This window comes from Macaca fascicularis, chromosome 1, assembly GCF_037993035.2.
Source record: "Macaca fascicularis isolate 582-1 chromosome 1, T2T-MFA8v1.1".
Classification (NCBI taxonomy): Eukaryota; Metazoa; Chordata; class Mammalia; order Primates; family Cercopithecidae; genus Macaca; species Macaca fascicularis.
This window is the reverse complement of record NC_088375.1, coordinates 226,415,220-226,435,244: the sequence shown is the minus strand read 5'-3', so window position 1 is coordinate 226,435,244 and position 20,025 is coordinate 226,415,220. Positions and strand designations below refer to the sequence as shown.

Below are 20,025 nucleotides of genomic sequence, written 5' to 3'. Positions count from 1 at the left end.
AAAAGTTACTCCATTTTTCATTCAAAGACCATGTGCCCAATGGGAAAATGACCTCATGCTAGTGGTTTAAAAAGCAACTGCACCCACTAACACAGCCCATTGAGCTATCCTATAGATACATCTCTGTCAATGCCCCTCTGGGTCTAGATAATTACATTGAGTACACTGAAGTCCTTTCATTATTGCAGGCCCAACAGAAAGTATTGCCACTGGGCGAATATCAGAAAGCATGCATCAATGCACTTTCAAGTCAAATGAGAACTGGCTAGTTAAGCAGCAGCATTAACAGATGTAGAGATCACACCAGCCAAATGCCTCTTGCCAATTATGTCCACACAGCTACACCCAAATTAAAAATAACCCAACACGGCCGGGTGCGTCGGCTCATGCCTGTAATCCCAGCACTTTGGGAGGCTGAGGCAGGCAGATCACAAGGTCAGGAGTTTGAGACCAGCCTGGCCAACATGGTGAAACCCCATCTCTACTAAAAATACAAAAATTAGCCGGGCATGGTGGCGTGTGCCTGTGGTCTCAGCTCCTTGGGAGGCTGAGGCAGGAGAATCACTTGAACCAGGGAGGCGGAGGTTGCAGTGAGCCGAGATTGTGCCACTGCACTCCAACCTGGGCAACACAACGAAACTCAATCTCAAATAAATAAATAAATAAATAAAATAACCCAACACTCATGACAGAACCCAAATGGGCATGGGAGGCTCTTTCCCTCCCTACAATATCACCCTACAGTCTCTACATAAATGCCCCTGTAAAGTGGCTCCTAAGTAGGTCATTAAAATGTTCACCTTTCCTTGGCAAAGTAGATCTCAACACAGGAGGAAAGAGAAATAAGCTAAAAAAAGAAATGTGGATTGTCCAGAAGTTACAAGGGAACAAAAAAGTGGAAATCCTTAGCGAGAAAACCTTTTGCAAAAACTGTAATTAAAGGAATCTAGACCAGTGGTTGCCCGATAGAAATATAAGCCAAAAATGTAAGTTTTACTTTTCCAGTAACCATATTTAAAAAAAAAAACAGGTAAAGTTAATTGAAATGTTTTATTTAACTCAATAGATCAAAAATATTATCATTTCAACATGTAATCAATATAAAAGTTAGTAATGAAATATTTTACATTCTTTTTCTTCCTGCTCAGTCTTTGAAATCAGTGTGTATTTTACACTGACTGCACATCTATACTTGGGCCAGCGCATTTCAGATGCTCAACAGCCACAAGACACCAGTGGTTACCATATTGGAAAGCACAGGTCTAGAATAATCGCCACAAGACACCAGTGGTTACCATATTGGAAAGCACAGGTCTAGAATAATCCTAACTTCTTTTTTTGTAAAATACTAAATCATCCAAAGCACTCCAAGTTTTCTATTAGGGAGGCAAAATAACTATACTGTTAGAATCATGGGCAATGATATCATAAATTCCTAAAATAAAATCACATAGGGCTGTTATTTCAAATTACGTAAAACTTGTCTTCCAGAAGAACTCGACCAAATGCCAAAGTTCTTAACATCTGCCCCACTTCCCAAACAAGGGAAACTGAAGACCCCGACGAGCACCAGGGCCTTCTGTCAGCTCCTGACAGAGAAGGGGCTCCTGGATTTTGTTTCCCCTTCATGACAATACAACATGGGACTGGGTCCCTAATTTGACTCTGTTCATTTAAAGAATGATCTCAAAGAAGAAAGGAAAATCAATTACCCCTTTAGGAAATGTAGTCCAGGGTGGGGGTGGAGGGAGCATTTCAATGACAAAAGCCAAACCTCAGTCATAATGCAGATCCCTGTCTAACAGGTGGTCATTATTTTTTTTCTTTTCTTTTTTTTTTTTTTTCCTTTTTTGAGATGGAGTCTCGCTCTGTCGCCCTGGAGTGCAGTGGCGCGATCTCGGCTCACTGTAAGCTCCACCTTCCTGGTTCACGCCATTCTCCCGCCTCAGCCTCCCAAGCAGCTGGGACTACAGGCGCCTGCCACCATGCCCGGCTAATTTTTTTGTATTTTTAGTAGACATGGGGTTTCACCGTATTAGCCAGGATGGTCTCAATCTCCTGACCTCGTGATCCGCCCGCCTTGGCCTCCCAAAGTGCTGGGATTACAGGTGTGAGCCACCGCGCCTGGCTGTTTTATTTTCTGTTACAGGTACTCTGGTCTCCCACCTACCCCATGCAGGATGGCTATCCCCATGCAGGGCGGCTGTGACTTTCAAGAGAGTCCCCCAAGGGAGGGTCCCAAGATCAGGGGCTGATAATGGGCCCCACCACAAGGCTATGCTGCTGGTTTTTGTTTGGAACAACAGCGCTCCCATGATACCTCACTCTTGCTGAAAATATTGGTAATACGGAAGCACGAACACAGCTGTGTGTAAATTACACACACAAACAGATTAGATCTGTATATTTATAAGGAATACAAACATACTAATAGCTCATTTACATACACAGCTGGATACACTGGGCTGCATGCAGAGGGGTTTGAGTTCCAAAATATTTCTCTAAAATTTTACAAAAAGAAATGCTCAGGTTACTGCTAAGCCAGGCTGCTCCCCCTACCCTCATACAGTATGTCCCCAGAAATAGAGTCCTTTTCATCCTCATTTGTGATATCTGAGATGCTATGAAGGAGAAATCTCAACAAGAGCTGTTAGATTTCACTTTTATGATTATTTATTATTATTTTTAGAGACAGGGTCTTGCTCTGCCACCTAGGCTGCAGTGGTATGATCACAGCTCACTGTAACATGGAGCTTCTGGGCTCAAATGATCCTCCTGGCTCAGCCTCCCAAGTAGTTCAGACTACAGGTATGTGTCAGTCACCATGCCCAGCTAATTTTAAAATATTTTTTTGTAGAGACAGGGTTCTCACTATGTTGCCCAGGCTTGGTCTTGAACTCTTGATTTCAAGCAATCCTGTTCCCTCAGCCTCCCAAAGAGTTGGGATTATGGGCATGAGCCACTGCGCCCAGCCAGATCTCACTCGTATAGGAAAAAAATTATAGGATAGTTTTCAGTTAAAAGGATGCATACATATATGAAGAGAGAGACCTACTAAAACATCTGTTACAACAGCATATGGTAAGGCAGAATCTTTGCATTTTCAAAATGTTTTCATAAACTTTATTTTTTAGAGCAATTTTAGGTTCACAGCAAAATGGAGCACAAGGTATAGGGATTTCCCATATAGATGGGTCTTTGAATTTTTTAGCTAATTTTGAAAACTTGTGAGAAGAGCAATCAGCATTTTGTGCTCACTATATTAAACCTGGGAGAGCTGGGCTCTGATTCTACGTCTGATTCTACCAAGGCCTCAGTTTACCTCTGATGGTATCAGAAGTACTCAAATTTAGCATTTAAAAATACTAACTTTTAAAATGTTGAGTGTTCCAGTAAAATAGTTAAAGAAAAAAAAAGGTAATAATCCAACTAAGAAAAAAATATTAACTTATACATATCTGGATAATAACAGACTCATTACAGGCCCTAATTTTATTATTTAAAATGTTTACAACAAAGCTCTCTAACTGATATTCTCTCTCTCTCTCTTTTTGCCTTGATATGGTTTCTATAAACTCCTGGTTTAAAAAAGAAAAAGGGTCCATTTCTGAGGCTTGGGTTTACTGTACTTACAGTTCCACCAATAAATCATCTCCCAATCTGGGCTGGAGAAGCACTGGCCACGGTTTGATTGCTCCAGCCCCAGGTTGCCAGGCAACCCACACAAGGGGGAAGTCTGAGAACCGCTGACAGATAGCCAAGTGGCTGAAACAACAGACTTCTCTCTGTCAAAAATGTGTTTGAGAGAGCCACTTGCCCACCTCTGCTCTCTGCTAAACACTACATGATTGTAAAATCAAAATCAAAAGGCCACTGTAATAAAAACACACTTCCTGTTCAATTACTAATTGTTCTAAAGCTGTGGGGAGGCCCAGATCCTACAGTGTATGGCAACAGAAATGCGATACTGTAAATGAGATAAAGCCGGCAGCATGCAAGAAACCTGATCTAAATGCATCTCTGCAGCTTTCAAGTCAGGGGAGCTGGTGCGTGGAGGAATCAACTGCCTAAGAAAGCACCAGGAAGAAAATAATGAATGTCAAGATGTTAAAGAAACAAAGCAAACAATAACTATGAAGCTAGAGGTCAAGACTACTTAGTAATAAAACCAAGAACATTCTCCATTGTTTTGAAACACAATCTGGAGGCAATGGAAGTTTTCTCCCTCAGAGATGGAAAGGAGGAGCAAGGAAGGTCGATGACCCTTGGGAACCACACCCCTTGGCAGTTCCAGGTGGATTCCCTGATACCTGACTGTAAACAGGATTACAGGAAATAGCAGCATCCTTAGGATAATGCGGGACAATAACAGGTCTGAGAGTCTAATGCAACATTTAAAATACCTATGGTGTGAGCTGGGCACAGTGGTTCACGCCTGTAATCACAGCACTTTGGGAGATCGAGGTGGGTGGATCACCTGAGGTCAAGAGTTTGAGACCAGCCTGGCCAAAACAGTGAAACTCCAACTCTACTAAAAATACAAAAAATTAGCTGGGCGTGGTGGCAAAAGCCTGTAATCCCAGCTACTGGGGAGGCTGAGGCAGGAGAATTGCTTCAATCTGGGAGGCAGAGGTTGCAGTAAGCTGAGATCGTCTCATTGCACTCCAGCCTGGGCAACAAGAGTGAAACTCTGTCTCAAACAAACAAACAAACAAACAAAAAATACCCATGGTGCATGTACCAAGCCAGTAATACTCTGCCCAACACCAACACCATCCAGCATCCTTCCATGAAACCACTGTATTGAAACTGTCATCTTGGACTTTGGAAACTATCTGTGGTATGTGGAAGGGGCCAGCACTGAGTGCACAGTTCTTTATCTCTTTTGTGCCATGGACCCTTTGGCAGTCTGGTAAAGCCTAACTCCTTCTAAAAATGGTTTATGGCCAGGCACGGTGGCTCACGCCTGTAATCCTAGCACTTTGGGAGGCCGAAGCAGGCGGACAGGAGGTCAGGAGATCGAGACCATCCTGGTCAATATGGTGAAACTCTGTCTCTACTAAAAATACAAAAAATTATCTGGGCGTGGTGGCGCATGCCTGTAATCCCAGCTACTCAGGAGGCTGAAGCAAGAGAACCGCTTGAACCAGGGAGTCGGAGGTTGCAGTAAGCCGAGATCACGCCACTGAACTCCAGCCTGGCAACAGAGTGAGACTCCATCTTATTTAAAAAAAAAAAAAAGGCTGGGCACAGTGGCTCACGTCTGTAATCTCAGCACTTTGGGAGGCTGAGGCCAGCGGATCACCTGACATCAAGAGTCAAGAGTTTGAGACCAGTCTGGCCAACATGGTGAAACCTCGTCTCTACTAAAAATAAAAAAAAAAAAATTAGCTGGGCGTGGTGGTGCACGCCTGTAGTCCCAGCTACTCAGGGAGGCTGAGGCAGGAGAATCGCTTGAACCCAGGAGGCGGAGGTTGCAGTGAGCCAAGACTGTGCCACTGCACTCCAGCCTGGGTGACAGAGGGAGACTCCATCTCAAAAAAAAAAAAAAAAAAAAAAAGAAAGTATGCCAGAGTAATGTAAGTACTCTATGAACACATTCAATAACAAGAGCTAGCAGAGGGTTTTCTTCAGTTCTGGGAGGTTTTTTGTTTTTGGGGGTGAGGGGGCTGTTTTGCTTTATCATGTGACCTCAGATGATAAACCCTTGGAGGGCAAGGATAACAAGTTTCTCATCATTCAATCTCCAACGCAATGTGCAGCCCGGTTTCCTGCCCTAAGCTTCCAAACTAGCCCTCTCTACACCACTAGCCCAGCTCCTATAGGGGCCTGGGTTTCCTTGACTCTCCCAGTGCCCAGAATTGGGTCTGGCATATAAGAGGTATAAGACCATATTCCGCAAAATGGTATGTATGGACACAAAAGACATTTTTTTGCTATGTTCTCTTTCCGACAACCCATCAGCCTGAGAAGGCACACACTCCTGTGAGGGGATGCAGCCTCTCTTCTTCTACCCCCACCACTGCCCCCCCCTCACTTCACAAAGGCAGCCTCCTCTCCCCTGCTCCCATCTGGAAGGCTACCGGGCAGCATTGCCCTAGGGGCACTGAACAAGGGGACAATTTAAAACACTGACACTGGTGCTGACACAGTGCCGAGCTCTGAGGTCAGGATGAGAAAGACTCCACAAGTCAGATACTTTCTGATGCTCTGCTTTCAACAAAACACAAGGAGGTCCTAGTGGAAGTGTCATCTGATAGATTACAGAAAATCAGTCTGATGACAAATTATACTTTTGGCATTACTATGGAAAGAATTCAAATAACTGAGTGACACTGTAACAAAACCATCATTCCCATCTACTTACTCATGTAGACAAGGTTTCTGGGCACTTATGTGTTTTAAAAAAACCCATACAATGTATTTCCAATAAATGTTAAGCAAAAATTAAAATTATATCAACATTTACAATATTTCGTTGTTTTCATCAACTGTGCTCTAATAATCATAATTTGAAAAAAAGTTTCTTCTATACTTAGCTTTATTATTAAAGGAAATAACCATACACCCAATTTCAATACACACACTTTTTGTTGCAGGAAGTAGTACTAAAGGTGAATCTGACACTAGACTTTCAAGCATAAAATGTATCACCTTGGTATAAAGTCCCTGGGGAAGTAGAATGGAAATAAAAATTAAAGGGGGAAAAGAATAAGATGCAACATTAGACTGGTTTTAACTCAAATGTGGGAACAAAGAAATGACTTAAAGTTGGAATTTATACTTAAAAGGGAAGCAGAGCAAAGAAGTTTGGAACATTTGCACCCTGGCAATGTGGCAAAGAAAGAAAAGCTTTTGGTCGGGCGTGGTGGCTCACGCCTTTGGGAGGTCGAGGCGGGTGGATCACGAGGTCAGGAGTTCAAAACCAGCCTGGCCAACATGATGAAACCCCATCTCTACTACAGATACAAAAAATGAGCCAGGCATGGTGGCACTCGCCTGTAATTCCAGCTACCCGGGAGGCTGAGGCAGGAGAATCACTTGAACCCAGGAGGCGGAGGTTGCAGTGAGCCGAGACTGCACCACTGCACTCCAGCCTGGGCAACAGGAGAGACTCCATCTCAAAAAAAAAAAAAAAAAGCTTTCTCAGGAGACAAGGCTGTAAAGCAATCACTTGCTCGAGATATTTGCGTAACTAAAACGGAGCCAAGGGCTGATATCCAAGACAAAGAGGGAAAGGCTCTGGGGCATTTCAAAGACCTTCCCAGCAGCCCCTCCCATCATAGGATCAGAAACCTAAGAAGAAAGAATGGTTTCCAGGGCCAGGCTTGGGGTTTGCTGCCCTCTGCAGCCTCGGGACATTGCTTCCCACAGGCCCCTCTGGCTACATCCTTGGCTCAAAGGGCCTCTGATATAGCTCAGGCTGCTGCTTCAGAGGGTGCAAGCCAGAGGTCTGTGGCAGCTTCCAGGTGGTGTTAAGTCTGCAGGTGTACAGAGTGCAGGAGCGATGGAGGCTTGGCAGCCTCTGCCAAGATTTCAGAGGATGTATCCCAGTCCAGAGGCCTGCTGCAGGGATGGAGCCCTCACACAGATATTCTACTAGGACAGTGTGGATGGGAAATGTGGGGTTGGAGGGCCCACACAGAGTCCCCACTGGGGCACTGCCTAGTGGAGCTGTGGGAAAGGGCCATTGTCTTCCAGACCCAGGAATGGTAGATCCATCAGCAGCTTGCACTGTATGCCTGGAGAAGCTGCAGGCACTCAAAGCCACAGAGGTGGAACTGCCCAAGGCCTTGGCAGGCCCCCCACCCATCACTGCCCCCAGGATGTAGCAAATGGAGTCAAGGGCTATTTTGGAGCTTGAAGATTTAATGATTGCCCTGCTGGGTTTAGGACTTGCATTGGGCTCAATGCGCCCCTTTCTTTTGACTGATTCCTGCCTTTTGGAATGGGAATGTTTATCCAATGCCTATACCCGCATTGTATCTTAGAAGTAAATAACTTGTTTTTGATTCTACAGGCTCACAGGTGGAAGGGACTTGCCTTGTCCCAGATGAGACTTAGGACTTTTGAGTTTATATTGGAATGAGGTAAGACTTTAGGGGACTATTGATAAGGGATAATTGTATTTTGTAATGTGAGAAGGACATGAGGTTTGCAGGAAGCCAGGAATGGAATGATATAGTTGGAGTATTTGTCCCCTCCCAAATCTGATGTTGAAATGTAATCCCCAATGTTGGAGATGGGACCTGGTGGAAGGTGACTGGATCACGCGGGTGGATCTCTCATGAATGGTTTAAGCACCATCCTCTGGGTGCTGTCCTTGCAATAGTGAGTGAGTTCTTGCAAGACCCGTTTGCTTAGAAGTGTGTGGCAGCCCCATCCCCTTGCTCCTTCTTCCACCATGTGATGTGGTATTCCCGCTTCAGCGTCCGCCTTAAGTAAAAGCTCCCTGAGGCCTCCCTAGGAACTGCGCAGATGTTGGTGTCATGCTTATACAGCCTATAGGACTGTGAGCCAATTAAACGTGTTTTCTTTATTTAAAAAAAAGATGATAAGGGGCATAAATCACTATGGTATTTAAAATTCACTTTTAATATTTAAAAGAGTGATGGAGCAATTTTATTTTTAAATGTCAATGTTTGTAATGTTAGAAGTTACATCCTTATGATTTAAAAAAAAAAAAAAAAAAAAGGTCAGGTGTGGTGGCTCACGCCTGTAATCCCAGCACTTTGGGAGGCTGAGGCAGGCAGATCACAAGGTCAGGAGATCGAGACATCCTGGCTAACATGATGAAACCCTATCTCTACTAAAAATACAAAACAATTAGCCAGGTGTGGTGGCGGGCGCCCATAGTCCCAGCTAGTTGGGAGGCTGAGGCAGGAGAATGGTGTGAACCCAGGATGTGGAGCTTGCGGTGAGATGGAGCCACTGTACTTAAAAAAACAAAACAAAACAAAACAAAAAAGGTCAATTTAAATTTGGGAGTGGGTATGTGCTTTTAGGCAAAATTCTTTTAGGGGTTTCATAGGGATAAAACATTTTTTTAAGCTTTGTATCTACCTAAAGGAAGACCCCTAAATTATTTGGGGTATCAAGCATGCTTCCACATCTCAGCTATATTTAGTTTGGTTTCACCTAACAGAACCAAACTAGGGTCACTGAAAACACTTTCTTGAACCAAGACAGGCTGCACCATGGAAGATCTTGCAGTATGTAACTGCTGTTCCACCAAGGTACAGACTTTTATTTGAATTCCAAAGCTGACTATGGCTCTATTCAAGGACAGTAAAAAGCACAAATTCCTCATTGTGCCAATTAAAGTGCTTGGCACCTTGCATTCTGTCACTTCAGCCTGGACTCTCGCATACCCACACCACACCCGAGCATCTGGACTCTTTTTTCCTTGTTTTTAAGCCATCATCTATCTACACATGCAGATGGGCCAGCCCCAATGCTCAGTGGTTGAAGAAACTAATCTTCATGAGCAGGAAATTACTGAGGTGATCTTGGTTCTGAACCAACTGCACAAGAGAGACAGACAATCGTCTTCCATCATCAACCACCTGGGGTGGGAGCCTCACTTTTTTTTTTAATACTTTAAGTTCTGGGATACATGGGCAGACGTGCAGGTTTGTTACGTATGTTTACACGTACCATGGTGGTTTGCTGCACCCATCAACCCATCATCTACATTAGGTATTTCTCCTAATGCTCTCCCTCCCCAAGACCCCCATCCCCCAACAGGCCCTGGGTGTGTGATGTTCCCCTCCCTGTGTCCATGTGTTCTCATTGTTCAACTCCCACTTATGAGTGAGAACATGTGGTGTCTGGTTTTCTGTCCTTGTGTTAGTTTTCATAGTGTTGATGGTCTTTACAATTTGGCGTGTTTTTGCAGGGGCAGGCATCAGTTGTTCCTTTCCATCTTTAGTGCTTACTTCAGGAGCTCCTGTAGGGCAGACCTGGTGGTGACAAAATCTCTCAGCATTTGCTTGTCTGTAAAGGATTTTATTTCTCCTTCGCTTATGAAGCTTAGTTTGGCTGGATATGAAATTCTGGGTTGAAAATTCTTTTAAGAATGTTGAATACTGGTCCCCACTGTCTTCTGGCTTATAGGGCTTCTGCAGAGAGATCCGCTGTTAGTCTGATATGGGCTTCCTTTTGTGGGTAACCCAACCTTTCTCTCTGGCTGCCCTTAACATTTTTTCTTTCATTTCAACCTTGGTAAATCCAAGATTATGTGTCTTGGGGTTGCTCTTCTCGAGAAGTTATCTTTGTGGTGTTCTCTGTATTTCCTGAATTTGAATGTTGGCCTGTCTTGCTAGGTTGGGGAAGTTCTCCTGGATAATATCCTGAAGAGTGTTTTCCAACTTGGTTCCATTCTCCATGTTAATTTTAGGTACACCAATCAAACATAGGTTTGGTCTTTTCAGATAGTCCCATATTTCTTGGAGGCTTTGTTCGATTTCTTTTTTTTTTTTTAGAGTCTCGCTCTGTCACCCAAGCTGGAGTGGTGGCGCGATCTCGGCTCACTGCAAGCACTGCCTTCCGGGTTCACACCATTCTCCTGCCTCAGTCTCCCGACTAGCTGGGACTACAGGCACCCACCACCATGCCCAGCTAATTTTTTTGTGGGTTTTTAGTAGAGACGGGGTTTTACCATGTTAGCCAGGATGGTCTCAATCTCCTGACCTTGTGATCTACCCACCTCAGCCTCCCAAAGTGCTGGGATTACAGGCTTGAGCCACCGCGCCTGGCCTGTTCATTTCTTTTCGTTCTTTTTTCGCTAATTTTGTCTTCACGCTTTATTTCATTAAGCAGATCTTCAATCTCTTGATACCCCTTCTTCTGCTTGATCAATTCGGCTATTGATACTTGTGCATGCTTCACGAAGTTCTCCTAATGTGTTTTTCAGCTCCATCAGATCATTTATGTTCTTCTCTAAACTGGTTATTCTAGTTAACAATTCCTCTATCCTTTTTTCAAGGTTCTTAGCTTCCTTACATTGGGTTAGAACATGCTCCTTCAGCTGGGAGGAGTTTGTTATTACCCACCTTCTGAAGCCTACTTCTGTCAATTTGTCAAAGTCATTATCCATCCAGTTTTGTTCCCTTGCTGGCAAGGAGTTGTACTCCTTTGGAGAAGAGGTTTTCTGGTTTTTGGAATTTTCAGTCTTTTTGCGTTGTTTTTTCCTCGTCTTCGTGGATTTATCTACCTTTGGCCTTTGATGTCGGTGACCTTCAGATGGGGTTTCTGTGTGTACGTCCTTTTTGTTGATGTTGATGCTATTCCTTTCTGTTTGTTAGTTTTCCTTCTAACAGTCAGGCCCCTCTGCTACGTCTGCTGGAGTTTGCTGGAGGTCCACTCCAGACCCTGTTTGCTTGGGTATCACCAGCGGAGGCTGTAGAACAGCAAAGGTTGCTGCCTGAGGAACCCCACTTTTACGCAGAGGTAAAATCTACCAAGCATGTGGATTCTAAGGTTTCGTTTCAGCTCCAGTGGAGGCTGTGCTGTGTTAACCATGTACGCAATGGACACAGAAGGTGTGTGTGGGGCACTTGCCTGCATCTGCCACCCCAGCTCCAGATCCAACTCGAGCCAGGCCCTGCCTGCTTCTCCGAATACATCCTGCACTCTCTCTGTCTCCTCACAGGGTAGTTCTGTGGTCTGCGGAGCCGCTATTGTGTGGGGTGATCTGACTTGGATTCCTGAGTACTTCCACTCACCACTGCTGCAGCTCTAAACAAATTTCCTTCCTATCTCATGCCTATGTCATGTCATACTCCTGTGTTTCCATCTTTCTGTGTACCCCATGGAACTTCCCCATTCTGCCCAGCACTATGTTCTGGGCATCCAAGTCCACCACTGCCATTAGAACATCATCTCCTTGAGGTGAGGAGTTCCTGTTCAGGGCCATCTGGAAGCTTCTGCACATGAGAGGCATTTAATAAATGTTTCTCCGATGACGTTTCCTATTATCAGTATCTGGGCCTTTCAGAGCCAGAAGAGGACTATTTAATTATTATTACTCTCATTTCTTAGTGAGAGGACCAGTGGCTCTCCCAAGGTACAGCAACTGGTCTAAGGCACAGACTCAACCAGAAAGCGGGTTTACCAACACTTTTGCCTTCCCAGCATAAATATTCGAAAGAAAATAATTACTGCATTTTCCACAGATAGATGAAGAGTTATCTGAAAAAAGTAGAAGTGAGGGAAGGGAATAAAAAGGGGGAAAAAAAAAAAAGGCCAGGCACAGTGGCTCATGTCTGTAATCCCAGTACTTTGGGAGGCCAAGGCAGGCAAATCACGAGGTCAGGAGTTCGAGACCAGCTTGGCCAACATGGTAAAACCCCATCTCTACTAAAACTACAAAAATTAGCCGGGCATGGTGGCACACACCTATAGTCCCAGCTACTTGGGAGGCTGAGGCAAGAGAATCTCTTGAACCCTGGAGGCGGAGGTTGCAATGAGCCGAGATCACGCCATTGCACTCCAGCCTGGGCGACAAAGCGAGACTCCATCTCAAAAAAACAAAACAAAACAAAAAACAAAAAAGGAGGAAGAACCAGAATTTCTTGTTTTTGAAAAAAATCACAAACTGAAGAATGACCGGACACGATGTCACACCACTCACACAGGAAACCTCACGTATGAAACCTCACACGACAGCACTGCAGCTCTTTCGCTTGGTTAACTTGGGGACAGCCCTGAGACACGAGATCGGCCTTTATGGCCTTCTTCCCAGGCTGGTGGAAGATCAGGCTGCTCTGACTCCAGGCCAGCTGGGATTGGCAGGGCCTCTCAACACAGTCAAGAATGGCTAACGGCAGGCAGAAACATTTTGTGGCCTAATAAAGGATCAAAGAAATGTTCCTTACAGAGAGGAAATGAATTATCCACACATCCAGCTCCTTCATGTCTTTTGTTTGTTTGTTTTTGGCTCTTTGGCCTATTTGGATAAAACATATTACACTGAGGAAGCATCAAAGAAAGTGAAACGACTGTGACATTTAAAGGGAACTCTGTCGGCTAGACAGAGCCCCATTTTGGGTTCAGCTCCAACTTCTCCCTGTTCTCTTTCTCCTGGCCATGGGGAGTATTCATCCACAGCTGACACAAGATTATCAGCAAAAGTTTTAACAAGAACCAGACCTTTCTCTTCTAATCTTTTCCCCAATCCAAAATGTCACGAAAAAACCTGAAAGAATATTGTTAGAATTTAAAAATACTCTATTATTGTGTCCCTCATGCTGAAAAATGCACATCTAGGTATGAAAAACGCATAGACTGCTCTGTCAAAGACCACTACGTGATTGCACTTCCATAGCAGAGGTCCCGTCTTTCCTTTCAGCTAAATTTAATCTGTTCTAAATTCTGAAAGTTATTGAGTCCTAAAGACATTTATTTAGCAGGTCCTAACAATGAGCAGTTTATAGGCAATTGTGAAACATGACCACAAAGATTATTGGATGGGGGTCAAGTAATTTGAATTTCTCGAAAAACACAGATCACTCTTGACTGACATGAGTGATCAGTGGTATCATTTACTCAGAATGACTTGAGAGAATAGTAACATGGAATGAGAAGCTCCTTCTACCCTGAAGGAGGCACTTTTATAGCTATACAACCTCTACCCTACTCAGTCTCTGTGTGGCAAAACTAGTTTATCCTCCTCATGGCATCTACCTGAATTCATCTTATTTAAGTTAATTTGCTTATTTGTCTGTGGTCCCTACTAGAATGCAAATCTCATAAGAACAGTACCTCCACGGTTATTTCTATTCCCAGAGTTGAGAAGGTGCCTCATACACAGTCAGTACTCATTGAGTGACTGAGGAGAAAAACAGCAGGAATATATTCTACAGCCAACACTCAAATCTGCGATCTTAGTTCTACACAGTCGTCCATTCACAAAACTCTGTCTCCTCGCACCTTTCCTCCACCTTCAACCTCTCCATGTTAATGCACGTTGGCTCCATTTACCAGTTAATGATTTAGTGATCCCATTGAGGAGCCAGGAGCTCCAAGGAACAGCCATTGAAAAGCACAGCACCCAGCAGAGCTGCGTGTGGAGGCAACCCGCACCTCCCTCTCCATGGGACCTAAATGGCCAGCATAGCACATGCTTCCTTCCTTCCCAGCCCTTCCTGTATTCCCAGCCCAGTCCAGACTAGACATCCTTCTGACCAGATGCTCACCCTAGCAAATCCCAACTGACGCCTCACATGGACGTCCCTTAGAGACCTACTGTCCTCTCAAACGCAGTTCTCCAGATGGCCTCATACCCCAACCCCCGAGTCCTGCTGCAACTTTCTCACTTTCAGATCCACACAGAATCCCTTTTAACCCCTCCAGTTATAGGAACAGAAGTTCAGTTTTGTCAACAGTAGCGATCCTGTCTCACCGTCTCATCAACGATGCCCATCCAGGTTCCCCCATCAGTGTCAACCACTTGCCAAACCCATCTCCTCCTTATCCTGTGACCTGCACCAAAGTCTCTTCCTAGCTAGCTAAGTCTCTTCCTCTATCCTACCTTTTGACAGCACTCTCAGGAACGTGGAAAAGGTTGCCCATGGCCCTTCTAGTCTGTGTCTACCATTGTTGGTGCTCTTTATTCTAGCCTAACCATCTACTGGTAGCCATACCTAAGATGTGAAACTACAGACTTTCCCTATTTACTGCACAGCTACCATGATCTCCACAATATCCCTCTTCTTGACTGTGTCCCTCAACTCCTCTACCACTTCCGTACTGGTTTCCCATGTTCTCTATGCAGCCTGGGGCTTAACTATCCGTTATTTCAACAATGCAGTCAATACTCATTACCTCAGCTGGGTGCGGTGGCTCACGCCTGTAATCCTAGCACTTTGGGAGGCTGAGGCGGGTGATTACTTGAGGTCAGGAGTTGGAGACTAGCCTGGCCAACATGGTGAAACCCCGTCTCTACTAAAAATACAAAAATTAGCTGGGTGTGGTGGCGCGTGCCTATAATCCCAGCTACTCAGGAAGCCGAGGCAGGAGAATCGCTTGAACCCCGAAGGCAGAGGGTGCAGTGAGCTGAGATTGTGCCACGGCCCTCCAACCTGGGTGACAAGAGCAAAACTCCATCTCAAAAAAGAACAAAAAAAGCCGGGCATGGTGGCTCACGCCTGTAATCCCAACACTTTGGGAGGCCGAGGCGGGAGGATCACCTGAGGTCCAGAGTTCGAGACCACCCTGACCAACATGGAGAAACTAAAAGTACTAAAAATACAAAATTAGCCGGGTGTGGTGGCACATGCCTGTAATCCCAGCTAATCCAGAGGCTGAGGCAGGAGAATGGCTTGAACCCGGGAGGTGGAGGTTGCTGTGAGCCGAGATTGCGCCATTGTACTCCAGCCTGGGCAAGAAGAGCGAAACTCCCTCTCTAAACAAACAAACAAACAAACAAACAAAACAAAAACAAAAACAAAAACAAAAAATACTCCTTGCCTCAACATCCTGACCTCCCATCAATTTTCCAGCCCAATCTTCCACCTACTTTGGCTGCATATTAGTGTCCTAACATCCTGGGACATTGGAAACTTGTATCCCAGATGAATTAAATTGGACCCAAGTCTCTGTCTGTGTCTAAAGTTCCTCATGTGACTCCAGCGTGCATCTAACAGTGTGAAGTGCTGCTGTACACTGACAGCTCTCAATGTCTCTCACTAGGAGCGTAGTCCTGATCCAGTCCAGTGGTTCTCAGGGCCTGGATGCCCACGTCCTACCCCAGGGATTATGCTGACTAACTAGGGTACAGGCCAGCATTGGGGCATTTTCAAGTTCTCCCAATGACTCTAATGCACAGCCAAGTTCACAAGATGTCCTCAGCCCACCTCCACTCTTCCAATGCTACCGCCAGATTGGTCTTCAAGGGCAGCTCCAGTCCTATCCTTCCCCACAGTCAAAAATATGTAATTTTTCCTCGTTTCCTGTTGAATTAAACATAAACTTGTCAGTCAAAAGTGGGAGGCTCTGAATTAGCTACCTCACATCCTCCCCTACCCATAAGCTTCATCCAAACTGGGCAACTTGCTACTAACCAACCATTCAAATTCTTTTAGCCCTTGTTCTCCAATTAACCTCTGTCAACTCTGCCCGGTGAAATCCTATCCATCCTTCAAGGTCCTCTCAAATAAGCCTCCTCTATAGCACACTTCCTGATCTCCCTGTCCAAGAGCTGGGAGCAGCTGCTCACCTCAGCAGGCCCTGTGAGCCCCAGCGCACCATCTGAAGCAAAAGAGGCACTCAAAACAAGTTTCCAATTGTGTGTACAGCAGGTACACTTTTCTTTCTAGGTATTTTCTTGCTTCTACTCAGGAAAAACAGCTCCTCTCACAAATGCTGAATTTATAGTAAACATACGTAGTAAATATTGTCTAATCCAGTTACTAAAAAAGCTTCAATCTTGACACAATGAGAGGCTGCAGAAGTCAGAGGAATGCATGACTCAGAGTCCTACATAACTGAAGCCGTAAAAACACTGTTATGGGAGATATGCTGTTAGGAGGAAACAGAACCGTCCTCAAGAATTCCTCATTAATTTGATAATGTAATTTAACAGTGAGGCACAAAATAGGAGTGAACATCTCTGGTCTAAGATCCTGGTGGCCTTCTGACTTCATCTTCTCCATCCACTCCGGGGCATCTTTTATTTATTTATTTATTTATTTATTTATTTATTTATTTGAGATGGAGTCTTGCTCTGTCGCCCAGGCTGGAGTGCAGTGGCACAATCTCGGCTCAATGCATCCTCTGCCTCCCGGGGAGGTGATTCTCCTGCCTCAGCCTTCCATGCAGCTGAGATTACAAGCATGCGCCACCATGCCCAGCTAATTTTTGTATTTTTAGTACAGACAGTGTTTCGCTATGTTGGCCAGGCTGGTCTCGAACTCCTGACCTCAGTTGATCTCCCCTCCTCTGCCTCCCAAAGTGCTGGTATTACAAGCATGAGCTTCTGCGCCCAGCCTAAGGGAGACTTTAGATTTAAGACAGAAGTATGTCAGGAGAGAGGAGGTAGCTTTAAATGAATGACTTCCTCTCATGGTAGGGTTCTCATTTTTTCACTTTCCGTTTCCTTCTCCCAACACTCAATTCCAGTTACCAGTGTAGTATGTCTCACCTGTGAAAATGTAAGACTCTAATGTCACTATATGTAGAATGTGCTAAGCACACACATTAAAATTGACTCCAATTCTGTTGCTAAGAAACTGCACAAGAAAAAGGTTTTCCATCCTCTTCATTTATAAAATAACCACTCTGTCTATGGGAGAACAAATGCAATCTCTCAAGTCCCCTTGTGCCTTGTTCTCATTTTTTAAATTAACAGAGAAAGATGATAGAGAGTGGCTGAAAGTGAATGCTATCTCCATTTTTTTTTACATACCCTTGAAAATGAGATGGAAACATGGCTTCAATAACCCACTGCTCTAGTATTTATTAATCTTTCAAGCTGAAGACTCCCCCCATTACTCCCCTTACTTGCCGCTCAAGCAAAAATGAAAAATATACCATCAAAAGTACTCTTCGATTTAAAAAGATTATCCCAAGCAGCCGGGAATAATTTAAGGTGTGTTTGTATTCAATGTGGGGTTACTTTCCAGGTCTCTGTATAGCCCGAATGCCTAAACACAGATGTGTGCACATGCACACGCGTGCACACACACAGCCCTAAAGAACAGCACAAGGTATGCTGGCTTTTATTTTTTTAATCCAAAAGTAGGGCTGGGGATGATGAACTTAAAACAACGTACTGCTTAAAGACAAAAAGAAAAGAATAATCTTGCTAAACACAAAGAGCAAAATGGGCATATTAATTTCTTTGACCATAGCATAAAGAGAAAGCCTAGAAAGTAGTGAGCCGTGGATGTGAATGGAAAGGTCACAGTTGAATCTGTACATTTATCCCAGAGGCAACTTCTACTGACATGAACTACTGAAATACATTTTTGAAATATCTCTTCCTTTCTAATAAAATGCTTGTCCTATTTCATTTACTAAAGGATTTTAAAAATACATTTTTCTTTAGAGCTTGTTAAACAGTAGAATCTTTCTGCAAACTAATTGACAGAATTGACTGCCTTACACCAACTTTCCTGTGCATATAATTGATTTTTAATTTGCTGTCTCATTTCCGAAAGGACTTGAAAATAAACTCCACTCTATCCATACTATTGACTTCTATAAGCAAGGGTTTGGTTCAAAGGCTGATGGGAATTAACCATAGGAAAAATAGTCTAATTTTATTAATAGTTGAAATCTTAGGCAAATCTCACTTGAATCTACATTTTTCTTTTTTAATATTAAGGGCTAATTCTTACTATAGGTCACATTAAGAATACATAATATGGAGTAATATGTACATACGTATAATATATCAACATTTCTATTTCTCTTGTTTTTCCTACTCTCATATACAAATTTAGTTCTTCATAAGAAACAGTACCAATGTCATTTAAAACTGGAGGAAGGGTGGTTAGTAGAATGAGATCCTACTGTGATTCAATTTAAAAAGTACTAAATACCTACTATGTGATGCAGTAGATACACTGTATCTTTATTTTGGGTTAATGGTAAAGGTTCCAAATGAATTGTAAAAATTTTCAAGTTATAATTTTAGAAATATAATTTCAATGTTCTGACTCAACTCACAGGTATGCAAACCTGCATACATAAGTTGACAATGACATAAAACCACGTACGTACATAAACAAAAACCAGAAGACAGCAAGAAGCCAGCAAGTGAGACGACGAAGCCAGACACTGTGAGACTATGTGTTAGTGGTGAGGTTTTAAATTGCCTTTAATGATTTTAGGATGTTGTTTTAACAATTAAAAAAAAAAAAATCTGCACAAAATCCTAAAAAGAATAAGAAAGTGAAAAGGTTCATACTAGATGACCTACAAGACTCTCCTATCATCATTTTTGAATGACTACATAAAATGGTCAATAACTCTGGAAATTTTACCATTCCTAAAATAAATATAACTAAGCCTTCCCCTATATTGTGGATGTAAAATTTTAAAACAAAATCACCAAAATTATTAGTATCTGAAATCCATGTAACCATTAACTACAAGCTCTGAGAGCCTCTTTGTCATTGTCCTCTTTGCTGTTTTCACCTCCACAACCTCCTGCTGCTACTGGACCTTAACTGGGATTTTGCTGTGAATTCCATTTTTCCTCAGCTGCCACGCAAACAGTAAATAAAATTCATTGTATTTTTGCCCCACTAAGCAGCTCTGTCTTCTGGCACATTCAGACGCATGGCTTGAGAAGAGTGAACAATGAAAACAATGTTTTCTCAAGCAGACATTCCAAAAAGGGCATAACAAAGGCATCTGAAGATGCAAATACTTGTGTGTATTCTGTGTAGGTAATTCCTTGACTGGCCGCACGGGTTCACTGGATTACAAATATTTAGAAAATTACTTTGCCATCTCATGTCAATTTCGAAAGAAAGATTTTCATTTATATTTATGATAGACTGAGCTTTAAATTGAAGGAAGATTTAGATGTTTTAAAATTTATGAACTTGTAAATAAATCCATGTACATGGCCAATTAAGGTTATCACCACCACAGATTAACTATCTTTGGATAAAAATCTCAGAGTTTATTTGTATCTAAGTTGTTCACCTCAATGTATTACATCAAAATTGATATAAAATATTTAATGGGTAGTGTATTTCAAGATAAAAGCTATAGTTACCCAAGATGAAATAAAAACATCCTGTAGTAACATGCTAAGCAACAGAACCTTCACTAGGTGCAACGCCTGGATTGCTGCGGTAAAAGCTAATTCAACATGAAAATAATTTTAAAAACCAAAACACAGTTAAGTGGATAGGAAGCAAAGAGTGAGAAGAGTGAGTTGCACAGCTCAGTGGAGCACCCAATCTTACAACCTTGCAAGTCAAACCAAACTCCACAAGGAAAATGCAGGTCCTGAATTTTAAAAAGAATTCAATTAGCATCCCCAGTATTTCCATAATCAACAGCTGA

General features: G+C 43.3%; 1 protein-coding gene across 22 annotated transcripts in view; it reads right to left on the bottom strand.

Moving 5' to 3' along the window:
- The window catches only part of RERE (arginine-glutamic acid dipeptide repeats), a 468,002-nt gene that overhangs the window by 82,131 nt on the left and 365,846 nt on the right, over window positions 1-20,025 (bottom strand). The window lies entirely within an intron of this gene.